The sequence below is a fragment of the Poecilia reticulata genome, linkage group LG15, assembly GCF_000633615.1.
Source record: "Poecilia reticulata strain Guanapo linkage group LG15, Guppy_female_1.0+MT, whole genome shotgun sequence".
Taxonomy (NCBI): Eukaryota; Metazoa; Chordata; class Actinopteri; order Cyprinodontiformes; family Poeciliidae; genus Poecilia; species Poecilia reticulata.
Genome location: NC_024345.1, coordinates 15,104,050 through 15,117,668, shown reverse-complemented (window position 1 = coordinate 15,117,668; position 13,619 = coordinate 15,104,050). Strand labels below are relative to the sequence as shown.

General features: G+C 41.0%; 1 protein-coding gene across 5 annotated transcripts in view; it reads left to right on the top strand.

Annotated features, from left to right (window-relative positions):
- zmiz1a (zinc finger, MIZ-type containing 1a) overlaps positions 1–13,619 on the top strand; it is a 124,796-nt gene that overhangs the window by 45,864 nt on the left and 65,313 nt on the right. For all 5 annotated transcript variants that reach the window (XM_008429483.2, XM_008429481.2, XM_008429482.2 and 2 more), the window contains one exon: positions 1,709–1,785. The gene's annotated coding sequence lies outside the window, so the exon portion shown is untranslated. The remainder of the gene's footprint in view (positions 1–1,708; positions 1,786–13,619) is intronic.

Below are 13,619 nucleotides of genomic sequence, written 5' to 3'. Positions count from 1 at the left end.
TCCTTAGAGGCCCAACAGACCATCGTGTTCACCTTGTTTTTGCCATAAACGTGTGAATTCTTAGAGTTTTGTTTCTTATTTGTCCTCATTTTTGTTTCTATTTTAATCCTCTGAGCTTCACTTCTGTTGCCTTTAGTGGCAATAATTAGCTGGTTCCAGAAAATATAAAGGGTGTTACCTGTATTAGTTAGGGTTCAGTGACTGACACCAGCAGTGAATAATGATGTGAGAGGAGTGTTTCTGTTTCTTCACACATAAAGGTAGCCTCCCTGTGTGTAAACCCTGATTAGGAGCATCCTGAGTCATTCAGCTAATGTCGCTTTCAGTAATATTTGTGGTGCGCCAAAGGTGCCACGATGCAATAAAATAAATCAACATACGCTTGTTGTATGCAACGTAGCTAAAATTAAACCGCGGATAAATAAATCTTTTTTTTTTTTGTGGATGTCTAATTAGATTATAGGAATAATTTTTTCCTACACAAATACACTACTACCCATGAATCAGGAATAAAATATATTTATATTTTTTTACCTTTTTCTCATAAGATTTCTGATTAAATCTAATTGATAAAGTGTATATCATCTCAAAATGTTATTGCTCAGTCATTTCCAATAAAATCACAGTAAAAATTAAGCCACGGTAGAAAGAAGGATGTGCCTAAAACAGAATAATCTCAGCTCTACAATTACTTCTTTATTTATTTAGTTTTGTTTTATTGGCTCTTAAGCTTCAGTGCACCATGAAATAATGTATACTGGGAATGTGCCTCCTCACATTGACCTTAATGTCTGATCAGCTTCAAGTGAAGTCATCTTCAGACCAATTATATATTACTATTGCTAATATGATAATGATAAGACTGAAAATTATAATGCAAAGGGAAAAAAACTATTTGTTTTGTTAAAAGTATCCGTTTTTTTTTAAATAATCTGGCGAGTACTGCTTCTCTCAGGCTTGAGGGTTAAGTAATCATTTAATGATTTGTCTGTTCATCAAACTGTGGCAGTCTTTAACTTCCAAGCCTCCCACTACACAGCGTCATACCGACTAGAGGTTTGCCATCCTTTCTTTCTCCGTACTCAAGCACCGTCCTCTGTTCCCCATAACCAAGTGTGAAATTGCAGCATCAGATTGTATTTAGTTAATTAAACTCACATGACTAATTTAATTTGATTCAGATATGGGGGGAATCGTGGATACGCTTTTAGCTTGCAAACTGGTGTTAATAGTAATTAAATGTTGGGTAATGCTTAGTTTTAATTCTTTCTTCTTTTTTTTTTCTTCATCTGTTCACATGCTCAAAAACGGCGTCATCAAGTTTAAAACATAGGCTTAGATGAGCTAAGGATGCAGCTCTGTGAAGTATGCAGTGGTTTGTTAATGGGCCCCATAAGAAAATCTACACATCCCTGTTACAAAATAGCCAGAAGCAAAAGAAAAGAATAGTTGCTCCTTGATTAGAGCCTGGAGAGTTCAAAGACGGCTGCTTCTGCAAGGAATCGTCTCATGTTTATTGTTTAGGTATGTTTAGGTATCTCCCCAGTTCTCTGCCTCCAATTTGTCAGATGAACAGCAGGGTGCTTTATTATTACATCCTAATAAATGACACCAGCTATCCCATGTATTCCTATTACTTAAAAACCACATTTTGCATCGTAACACTCGCTAACCAAATCTGTTGCATTGTGTTTTGTTTTGGTTTCAGGCTCGCTCTGTGATTGATGAAGTTTAAGAAGCCGATTTTGCCTAACAGCAAACACAGGAGCCTCCTCATCCGAATCGGTAAGACTCCTGATTTGTCCCCTCCTTCTTTGTCCGAGTGCCTCGGTGTGAGCTGCGATGTCGATATGACCGCTTAGACTCAAACGCAAGATGAGAAGCAGCGGTTTCGATTTAGATTTTTGTTGTGTCACGCTTGCCTCTTTAAGCAAGTAGTAGGTTTTATCCTGGGAAAACAGTGTTCACATTGTTCAGGTGGAGCAGAGGAGAGTGTGAAAACAGGCTTTCTGACGAGCAAAAAACAGAGTTTTATCTTAATATCCAGTCATTTGCAAAGAAAAGCATTTTTTTCTGCACCAACCATTATGCAACCAATGACAATTTTCATGATATTATACTACTTTAAATATGGATATACGTATATTTATGTCATTGTGTTTCTGTTTGGACGTTTAGACAACTTACGCCTGTCACTTGAACAGTTTCAGTCTCTGAGAATAGCAAACAGTTCTTACTGCTGATGTGTTTTTTGCGGCTTATGTCAATAGAAAGACCCCAATCTTATGCAGTGACTTGCACAAACATTGATTCACGTTAAGCTACTTCACTGTTTGCCATATTACACCCACAAGCTTCTGTCCATTTAATGGGCATTGTGTGTGACAACCTAAAAACAAAGCAGTGCTTAATTGTGAATGTTTTTTTTTTTTTTGCTTGGATAAAATCTAGTGCCTTGTTAGTACATCTAGCACACTTGTGTGTTGATTAGTCTCAGGATAATTACAGCTCTGTGATGACCTCAGAGGTTTTTTAGAGAACAGTTGTGAACAAACATCATGAGTCAGACAGATCGGGGAGGTTTAAAGCAGGATTGGGTTGTAAAACAATCTCCACAAGGTTTGAACATCTCAGAGCTGAACGATACACTAACTTATTATTGAAATATCAGTGTGCGCAGCATCACAGCTACTATGGATCGCATTGGTGCAATCAAATTTCAGATGGAAAAGATTGAAACTCTGCTTTCTAATAATCTATTTGGTCACCTAGGCAGACTCTTGCTGTCCTTTTTGCAGACAGCTGATATAGATCCTCCTGATCCTAATCAGAAGGCTCAGGGTGAGTGATGGAGACATTGTGATGGTAGAAAAGAATGAGACTATTGAGGAAAATGAGAACCACTGATGCAAAATTCAACATTCTTATAAAAATTTTAGCTTTGTCTAAAATTGCACAACGGCAAGCTGACCTAGACTTACCAAGTCATCTACCTAAGCTGGCAGTAAAGGAGAGGTTTAATCAGAGAAGCAACCAAGAGGTTCATGGCAGCTCTGGAGAAGCTGCAGAGATCAACACCTCAGGTTGGAGAACAGAGGAGCTGATATGTGCAATGCACACATTTTCCTTATATAGAAGTAAAAATATTGCTGAAGGAAAGCTTTTCAGTTTGCACCAAACAATGCAGGACACAAACTTGTGGATGGAAGGTTTTTGGTCAGACAAGACCTAGACTGAACATTTTGACTTGCTGGGAAGCTGAATGAAGCTAAATACAAGGTTCTCTAGTAAGAAAACCTTTTAAGTTCACCGTCCAGCAGCACATAAACTCTAATCAAATCAATCAAAGCTGCAGTAAAATGGCTTGAATTAAAGCGTGCGTTAGAATGGCCTAGTCTAAGTGAAGAAGTAAACCAGGAATCTGTGGCATGACTTGAACATTGGTGTTCACAGAATGTCACCCAATTTGACTGCTTTTATTCTATTTTGCAAGGAAAAAATGGACCATGTGATTGCAGCCAAAGATGGTTGCAAGTACTCGCTAACAGGGGCTGAGTAAAAATTGACTTCACACCTTTCAGATTTTTGTTTGCAAGCGAATTCGAAAACCACATGTTTTTTTTTTTCTTCTTTCCACTTCATAAGCATGCACTGATTTGTAGTGGTGTGTCACATAAAATGCTAATAAAACACCTTGAGGTTTGTGGTTTTAACATTACCAAATGCAAAAAAAAAAAAAAAAAGATTCAAAGGGTATGAATACTTTTGCACCGTAAGCTGCAATGAGCCGAGTAGCGCTGAGCCAATTTGAACTTGGCACGTATTACCATCGATCTGCCTTCGTCAACAATATTATTTGAAAGAAGGACAAATTTTCATCTCGATTTCACCAGCAAGCAACATTTGCTTCGTGCTCCACAATCTGCAGGATCAATTTCATGCAAAAAAATGCATGAATATTGTGTTCAATTAGCCTTTGAACAGCATGAGTGTTATGCATTTGCCTATCCCTTGGACTCCATAAATTCTAAGTGTCTATTTAAACCCATGGCAGTCATCATCGCAGTGTCGAAAACCTTTGACCACCATGATGGATGATGTAATCGGGTTGAATGAGGCTGCAAGGAAACAACAGACAGCAGACCAAAGGATCCCATATTATTTCTCAGACCCGTTAAAAGAAAAGGAGATCTAATCTCGTCGCCTTTGTCGGGGATGTTTGTGCAAAATGTCGACGGTGTAGTTTGTGTACATGTGAAACGGCATCAGAGCGCTGGAAGGTGAATAATTTTTGGTGGCATCTGCACATTTTGCAGTATGCTAATGAGCAAAGCTGCAAAAGCCAGATTGCCAGGAGAGAGAAGGGGAGATGGAGAGGAAAGAAAAACAGGGAGGGAGCCGCGTGGAGGAGAGAGAAACAGACGGAGGCTGGTGTAAATTATGGATGCAACCTGCGATTTCCAAGAGGGAAAGAAAGGCAGAGAGAAACCTCCAGTCATGCATATCAGATTATGCATTTACCACATTTTCTTATCATGGTCCATGAGCAAAACTCGAATGCAATCTGGGCTCTTTGTGAATGCGTGCGTGTCGGTGTATGAGACAGAGAGGGAGAGCACTTACATATTCATCCATGTCAAGTTTCGTGGAGTTGTGTTGTGCCGTCAAGCGTTCTCTAAACTTCGTACAATGTGTTCACTTTTATCACTCTTAGACTGTCGTTTAAAAAAAAAGAAAAAATACAATATATATATATATATATATATATATATATATATATATATACAATATATATTTGTGCACTGTTTACAATAGAGATGCACAAATCAACCAGCAAGAGATCGGAATTGGTCCTTGATTGGTCAAAAACAGAAAAATATGATTTTTTTCCCTCCTTTTCATTAAGTACATCTAACTGAAAACTAATTTTCGATCATATGGGGACATAAACTCGCATAACTCTCTTGATTTCTTAATTTTATTAAGAATTTTTTTTGCTCTTTTATGGTGTTATCACTCTTTGGAAAACAGAGGAATTGGTCAGAATTGGGGGAAACTCAGAAATCGACCTGATAGGTGCATTTCTACTCTGTTTCTTTCACAGAAAAGCAAATCCATTCTGCTCCAGGCTGTTTCACTTACTCTGTGTTCTCAAATCACAGAGGGTACGCCTGACATTTTTAATGACACAAAAAGCTGAGTAGTGCGTTGTTTAAAAAAAAAAAAAAAAAGAAAAGAAACAAACTCGAATCTCATTATGTGACTTGCTGGGGCATTTTAGTTAAGTGAAGTTAAGTAAAAGTGAGCATTCGTTCAGCGCTACCACATCCCAGCCGTGTGCGCCAGTCCCCTGAGCATGGTATGTGTGTCTGTGTGAATAATGGATCCATTCTTGAGTCGTGTCTGTGACTTGGGCCTGAGCAGTGGTGTGGTTTCCCCCACCAGAGGTTGGAGGTACAGGGACGGGAGGGGCTGCTGGTCTGGAAATAGCTCTGCCTGAGCTGAGAGCACCTTAGGTGGGCCTCTGTCTCAGCTTCGTCTCCCTTCAACGCACTTGCACGACAAAAGTACAATTCTGCTCGCGAGCGCTCCGCACATTATGAGCACGTTTTCCCTACTGTGGCTTAACAGAACTCCAGTCAGCTTTGCTGTCTCTGTGATCTCCTCCAAAATGACGGGAGGCTTCTAAAAATGCCGCGGCTTCTAAGAATTGAACAAGAGTCATATTGCACTTTAAAGCCAGACAGAAAATATGAAGCTGCCTTGGATCTCGCTGTCATGTAAATGTGTGTTAATGTGCAAAGTAGGTCATTTATGTGGAGCAGGGACAGCCGCGTTGTACTTGTCTTCAACGGAAAATAGTTTGCACGCAGACGCATAGCAGGATTTGGCAAACGCAGCGAGGGATTTATGTTTACCCCCCCACCCCCCTATTTTGTTTATGTGTCACGCTAAAACATCAACATAGAAGGGGACGAGGAGGGGACATGGGCGGGGAGTCGAGGGGGCACTGAAGGTGAAAATCGCTGTGGTCAGTCCAGGGACAGCATCAGTAACCACAACCAGAGATAGAAGCAGAAAAATCTGACTAAATCAGATTACCAAACAAAGAGTAAAGAGGATTAATTCTGATCTGTCTCTCTGCCTCCCCACCTCCCCCCAATCTGCAATCTATAAAATCCTCTCAGACAATTTTCTGATTTACTTTGTGTTTCTGTTTCTTTGCATGTTTCTGAAGGTGAAACTCTTTCAGCTTGCTAGTAAAACTTGCTCTTTTGTTTTGACTAAAGACATCTAGAAATCTGGACCAGAAAAAAAAAGACAAAACAAAAGAACTAATAATCTTCTTAAGTCATGAACCGAGGAATTGACTGATGGCTGTAATCTGACATTTTTCAGCCTGATCTGCCCTAACTGGAGAGAGTCCAGTCAGAAACTCAACATTCCTGATCAGTAAAGACCACCGAATTCAGCATAGCTAAACCCTAGCAGCAGCAACACTCCTCAGTATTGTAGTTGTGACTGCAGGTGGACTCTAGGTTAGACATTTGGATATGTTGGGAGCTTCTTGAGAGAGGAAAGGTTTCTCTAGGTAATACAGATGGAAGCTGCTGTTCTGACACGCCTTGCCACTCTCATCTTAAATAGAAGATGCTAAAGACTGTTTAAAATGTCAGATGTGCAACTCTACTGGTTTTTAATATAAATTATCTACAGAAGAGAGGTTAGTACACAGTATTTTAATTAAGGCAGTACAACTCCCAGGAAAACGTATAATTGCAATCTTGTATCATAATTTTGTAAATGTTGATTAAGATTAACCCATATCGTTGTGGCTCTTATTTTTTCTTTTTGTTCGTCACAATGCCCTGCATCTCTTTATTATCACAGTCACTGTGACTATATATTTGCTGTGGGCATGATAAAAAAGCCCAAGTATATTGTTACTTTGCATAATTAGCATCTTTAGTATAGCCCTTACGGAGAATCATCTAAAATCTGTGTCCATGGTTTAAAGCTTCACGAAAGCTGTCAACACAGATCACAGCATCTCTAGTGTTCAGATACTGTTTCACAGGGTGCAACACAGACCTGACCTGCGATTAGGCCTCACACAGCGTCATAATTACATGTTCTGCCAGGCGCACTCCATGTTGGCTATACGGCCTGCGTTCAGACGGGCCTCTGTGTCTCCGCTGCTGTCAATTAAACGATCATAGCAAGGTTCGGTGGCATACGTCCAATTAACGGAAAACACAATACACGGAAGGGAATGATTACACCTTGTCCCAGGCTTTCGGAGATCAAATGCTTTGCTGCATTTCTTTGAAATAATCTCAGGAGAGGCTGTCGATTTACAGGGAATCAGTGACTGCACGGCAGGTTCTTGGAGTTAAAGAAAAGGAAGCTAGATTAATTTGATTAACATTTTATAAGGCTTACAAAGGCAAAGGGTCTTTGAGGCTTATCATATTATTTGTTCTTAGCTAACGTTGTACACCAGATCTGAGCTGCGGCAACTCTGCAGTTCTCCAGTGCAACTCTGAGGGTATAGGCACTTGGTTTTTGAAAAGCCCCGTTCAGGTACGCTTTTCCTTTTTTCCTTATTGCCGCCATTTAATTCAAAGGAGCTCGTGCACGCGCACACTCAGATGTATGGCCCTGTCGAGTGCTTGTAGCTGCTAAAAGATTTGTATTAATACCCTCTCTGGTACTCTTTGATCTAAACTGATTCATTTTGAGCGTCTCGCCTACACACAAACACCTCAGAAGCACGATACAGCATCGCTCCTGACAGCTTGACAAACTGACGTTCCCACTCTCAATCACTCCCGCTCCTGCCCTCTTGCTCTCCCCGACAGAACGGTATATTGTAACCAACAAGACTGTAATCAGCGCAAAAACCCTAATCAAATCATCGCTCCAACAAGCAAGCCCTGGCTGCCGTGCTTCCAAGAAACGCATCTCAGATCAAGAGTTTACTGTAAGCAGCCGCCGCCGCGTGAAATGTCAAGAGAACGAGGATTGCTTTCAAAAAAAAAAAAAAAAATGTCACTGACAGAATAATAGCAGTAGTAGCAGAATGTCTCGTGTTATGTTTGTATCTCGTGTCAGCAGGTGTGATATGTAACCGTGTGTGCCTCCTTATAAAAGAAGCTACACAGAAAATCAACAATCTGTGGACTAAAACTGGTGTGCGCTAGGCAGTGTGCGCAAGCCATCCAGTTAGCTATTAAAGTGTGTCTTTTGGATCTGCTCAAACAAATGCACATCTCCAAACCTCCTCATTATTGGCAGCAGGATTCCTGCCTGGGCATTGGGACAACTTTTTGTCAGTGCGTGTCTCTCTGTGTTCGTCTGTAGCCATGCATGCGTGCGTGCTCGTGTGTGTGTTTGAGTGGCGCACGCCTGGTTTCAGCGGCTCATTCCAAGATTTGGTTAACCGAGTTGGCTCGCCCTATCACATAGCCACAGAGTGTGCAGTTGCTTCAGCCTCTGTTTCATTTAGTGGCACCCACGCTCTTATCCTCCTGCCACGAAAACACACACAGGACTCCTATGCTTTTTATCTGCTGCAACAGACACAAGCGCATCTGAGTTCTCGTGCACGCACACAGCCGAATGAGAGAGTGACAGAGTTAGAGGGTGAGAAAGAGGGAAAAAAAATAAGAAAGTACCAATTAGGCTCCTGAGACAGATCTGCCAACAGACATCAGAGGGTTGGAGGCGGAGAGTGTTGTGTGCATGTGTCTGTGTGTGCATGTTAGATAAGGGGAGAGGAGGGGGGCTTAGGGGGCGTTTCACCACAGCCACTGTGTCAAACTTTATTTTTTTTAGGGGTTTTGTACTTTCATAACCTGCTGAGGAGGCTGGCAATTATTAAGAGCTTGTTGCCTTTCATATTTATCTGTTGACAGTTTTGTGCTCAGTCGCTGTAAGTTTGTTCCCTTGATTTTTTATTTTTTTACCTCGTACGACATCGCGTCACACACACACAGATTCATCTGTAAGAAGAAACTGATTTCTAGGTAATCCCTTGGTTTCATTGGGAAATGCGCCATGTGATGAACTAGCAATCTGTCCTGGGTTGACTCCGGCAACATGGACCACTGAATTAAGTAGGTGCAGTAGATGGATGATTTAATTTTGCACCAAATAGGATTATCATTATGTTGTGGGAACTTACTTTTTTATATGTGCACTGAATCATTTGAATCTTAAATACTTCTATTCCAATCAGGCACAATATCATTACCACCTACCTAATAGTGAGTTGGTCTGAATCTTGCTCCCAAAGCTGCACTGACCCTTTCAGGCGTGGACACCACACCCCTGAAGTTGGGCTGTGGTATCCGTGGCACAAGTTGTGAAACGGAGCCTCTGTGGACTTATTTGTCCCACAGATGCTTGCTGGATTTCATTGTTGGGGAATTTGGATCTTTTTTTTGTTTCTTCCCATTGTTGAACCAGGCCAGAGTCACGCGAGTCAATGAAAGGTTGTAGATGGTCTCAGAATATTTAGGTAGGGGATACATGTAAAAGGACTTACACATTTAGGCACCCAAAACGTTCTCACAGCATTCTTTACATTGTGGATCCAGGTGTGATGTGTTCCTCAGGTAAGTGACACACAACCCCCTGGTCAGACCAGCCCACTTTTTTCCACTTTAATGGTGGACAGGGGTCAACATGGCCACTTGATGCTGGTGCACATGCAACAGACCGTGATTTGCTCTGTTCTAACACCTTTCTATTAGAATCACCATTAACTTCAGCAGATTTAGAGTCCAGTAAATCATCTGAGCAGACCGCACAGCAAGCCTTCTCTTCTCAATGTGCATCAGCGAGCATCTGATCCATCCCAACTTGGCACAAATTTGAACCTACGTTTACTTTTGCCCATATTTCCTGCTTCTAACACATAGGCCTGTCGCGATAAGTGATAAATCAATTAATCGCACGATAAATTAAACCTATCGACCTCATTTTAATTATCGACATTATTGTCTCTTGTTGCCTTTTTTTCTTTCTGTTGATGACACTGAATGAAAAAAGGCTCTGCTCCGGTGCTCTCCATTGACCCTCACTTCCTCATTTCCTTAGTGTAATGTCCAGCGCACACAACACGAGTTGTCGGCCGACCGTCGGCCCATTTTCAAAACCTGAGAGACCACACATTGGCCGACAGAAATCCTAGGTATAACGGTTCGATCGGGTTCGTCGTGCCCTGTGGTGTCTTACCACATGGGCACAAAATAATGGCTACAAGTCCAGTTAACTAATTTTAATATCAGGTATTACTCAATGCTTTACTAGAATCTACCTGTGATGCGCTAGATGTGATACGCTAGAGTCAGCGTAAAGTCCTGACTGAATGAAAATCATTATAACTTATTTATGTTACATTAACGAAGAACAGCTGAAAAGTTACCGCGTTTGTCAACTGCGGTAGCAATTTGGCTCCAACTCCTCCCTTTGTCATTTCTATCTTCTTTGCACGAAATGTTGAATAAATATTAATGTTGTTTCCACATAACATCTCCAATGTCCGCTGGATTTTGGGTTGCGCCGTGTCAGCTGTTTGGGATTCCCCTCGGTAATTTCCCCTCAGAAAGCACGGAGGAGAATCCGCGCTTTCTGATTGGCTACCTGTCACATTCAACAGGCTGCTTTAAGCTCCCAGTCGGGGAAAACCCCTGATTTCGATCGGAGCTGCCACGACGATCTAAATTACATTACATGATAATCGGTTTCAAAATCACCAGCGACAATCTTAGAACAGCCAACGTTCTAAGATTGTCATAAGGGGAAAATGGGGGCAAAAAGTCGTGTAGTATGAACGAGGTTAGGTAATAGGTAGTCGGATGTGCCCATCTTCTCTATTTAAATCTAGTGATTACTGAAGGGCAATATAGAATTCAGACTTCATAATCTGCACTCTTTTGAATGCAATATTTATTTCCACTTTGGCTTTATGTTGTTTAGTTTTTATTCAAGTAAATTTTTTGTTAATGGAGACTGAGAATCCATTTTATTTTTGTTTTTGGTTGTTTAGTTTATTTAGTTAATCAGTCCCAGTGTTATGTGTTCTTTTGAAAATAAAGTGTATCTATCGATCTATGGCAGAAAATTGCATGCATTATTGCGTCATTTCCATTAAATCAGTGTCAAAAGGTCTTGAAACAATATTATCGTTAATCGCAATAATTTTTTAGACAATCGCTCAGCAAAATATGTTATCGTGACAGGCCCACTAACACATCGACTTTGAGGACAAAATAGTTACCCGCCTATAAACATGATAGGAGAAAATTAGTGGCATTCCTTTTACCTGTTAATGAACACAATGTAATGTCAGAAAAGTACATTTAAAAATGAACAATAAACCAGATTAAAGCTTGTAACCGAAGCTGGTCTCTCATAACTCAGCGATGATATTCTCCTCCATTGCTCATCAAACATGTCCGTTGCACATCATTCCCTACGGTTAAATAATCTTTGTACTTTCCAGTGGGAGCAATGAAACCACTGATGGATGTCAACAGTTATATTCATGCTTGAATCTCAGTGCATCCTGACTAATTTCACACTCATTCCAACAGCTGTCCTGTTTTGACTTTGACGAGGTCCTTAACATGCGTCTTAATTTCAAGTGTTTGCGTTGCGCTTCTGCTGCTAAAACTGACTGACAACCCAGTTTTTAAAGGTACCATCAACTTCAAGGTTTCCACTTTAAATCCTGAAGGAAAGGTCTGTTTTGTGTTGAGGCTTTCCAAGTCAGCAACCAGTAGCTCAGTCCGTCCTAATCCAATCCTTAGGGATAGAAAATACTCCCGCTTCACTGCCAAATGAAGCCTCCTCTTCTGCTCTGCGTTCATGCTGCGAAACAAAAGGCTAGTTTGGCCAAATCAGGACTGACATCATTGGCAACAGCTGCGGGCTGCATGCACAGTGTGTCTGTGCATGTGTGTTACTGTCGCCGTGTGTTTATGTCTGTGTGGGTTTGTGTTTTTGTGTCTGTCAAGACGAGGTGACCTGATTGCTCAGCTGAGCAGTGAGGAAGGACCCAGCCTCATGTTGTCAGAGCTGCACTATTGGAAAACACAAGAAACGGGCCACAGCACTCCTCGCTTGGTAGCCCCTCCCATCTCCTGTCACACTGTCTGTGGGGTTTTTGTTTATGTCTGATGGTCTCCCACTACACCCCCACCATGCCCGCACTCACATATTCACTCTGTGGCATGAGTGGAAAATGGCAACGCTTGGTTTAAAAAATTCAAAAACAATGCACTGCACTGCGGTATCAACTTCCAGTTTCCAGCCAGAGCATCTTTTTATCTTTACTATTGTGAATATAGAACTAGTTACAACTAGATAACTAGAAGGCAATGTTTCTGTGTGGACTGTGCACATTGTTACGTTTGGCAAATCCAACGGCTCTATGCACGATGTATTTATAGTTAACCTACTGCAGAGTGTGGCAGTAACAGACTGTAATAAGGCAGGTCTCGCTCAGATTAAGCATGTCATGGTAACAGATTATTACTACATGATTACTTCAAGGGAGCATATTACGGCTTGTCAAAATTGAGACAAAATTATAATCAATATTTATGTTCTTATAGTTGCTCAGTTTTAGTGCAAATTCTAGAAAAAAAAGAATCAAAGTTGATAAATTATATAGATACAAATAAGTAAATACAATACAAAATGGGTATAGTCTCCTTCAGTAAGACAGTGCATAGCATGCATGTCTATGTTTTGCAACTAGAAATATTTCTAACAGACTAATTTGATTTTCTTGTGAATGAACAAAAAGTTAATTCTTCAGCCAGCTGAGCAGCAAGGTGCAGCAACACATAGGAAATATTGCAGCACCTCTACTTTTATTAGCCTCTTTTACAAAACGGTTCCATTCTAAATCCACCGTAAGCAGAAGTATCAACTGAGGTGACTTTATCCAGTATCTGCACGTATGAGCGTTCAAAGAAGCTAGGTGGAGTGAGGGATTTGTTGTTTCTCAGACACACATCCAGTGTGTGTTAATGGCAAGAAGTTATTTGTGTTCATTGCACTAGCATTGTCTGTCAATGATGCAATATAACACCGCTGCGAAGATGGCTAACTCTCAAAGAAGTTCACCGTTTTGACTCAGAGCCACAACTGTAGTGGCTTATCTTCAACCCCACTTTGCAGCCTCAGCCCTTTTGGAAAACTCTCAAAGACAAGAAAAGGGCGTCTAAGTTGCAACCCGAATCTTACAAAAACCTTTAAAACTGCAGAAATGTATTGCCAGATAAGCTCTGACAATTTTCAGTCCTTGCTGTGGCTTAACATTCTGATAAAGGTAACTGATACAGGCAAATGCTGGCTTGCAATTGCATGCTTACCCAGCTTTCAAGAAAACAGATTTTGGTCAGTCTGATCATCATTCTGTTGAACTGTCTGGTAGCACAGAGCACCTTCAGTTGTGAGACTCAGTAAAAGGTGTGTGGTCTCATTACCCCCCCTCCCCCCTCCCAGAGCATTCACATAAAATGCTTTTTCAACACACACACACACACACACACACACACACACACACACACACACACACACACACACACACACACACACAC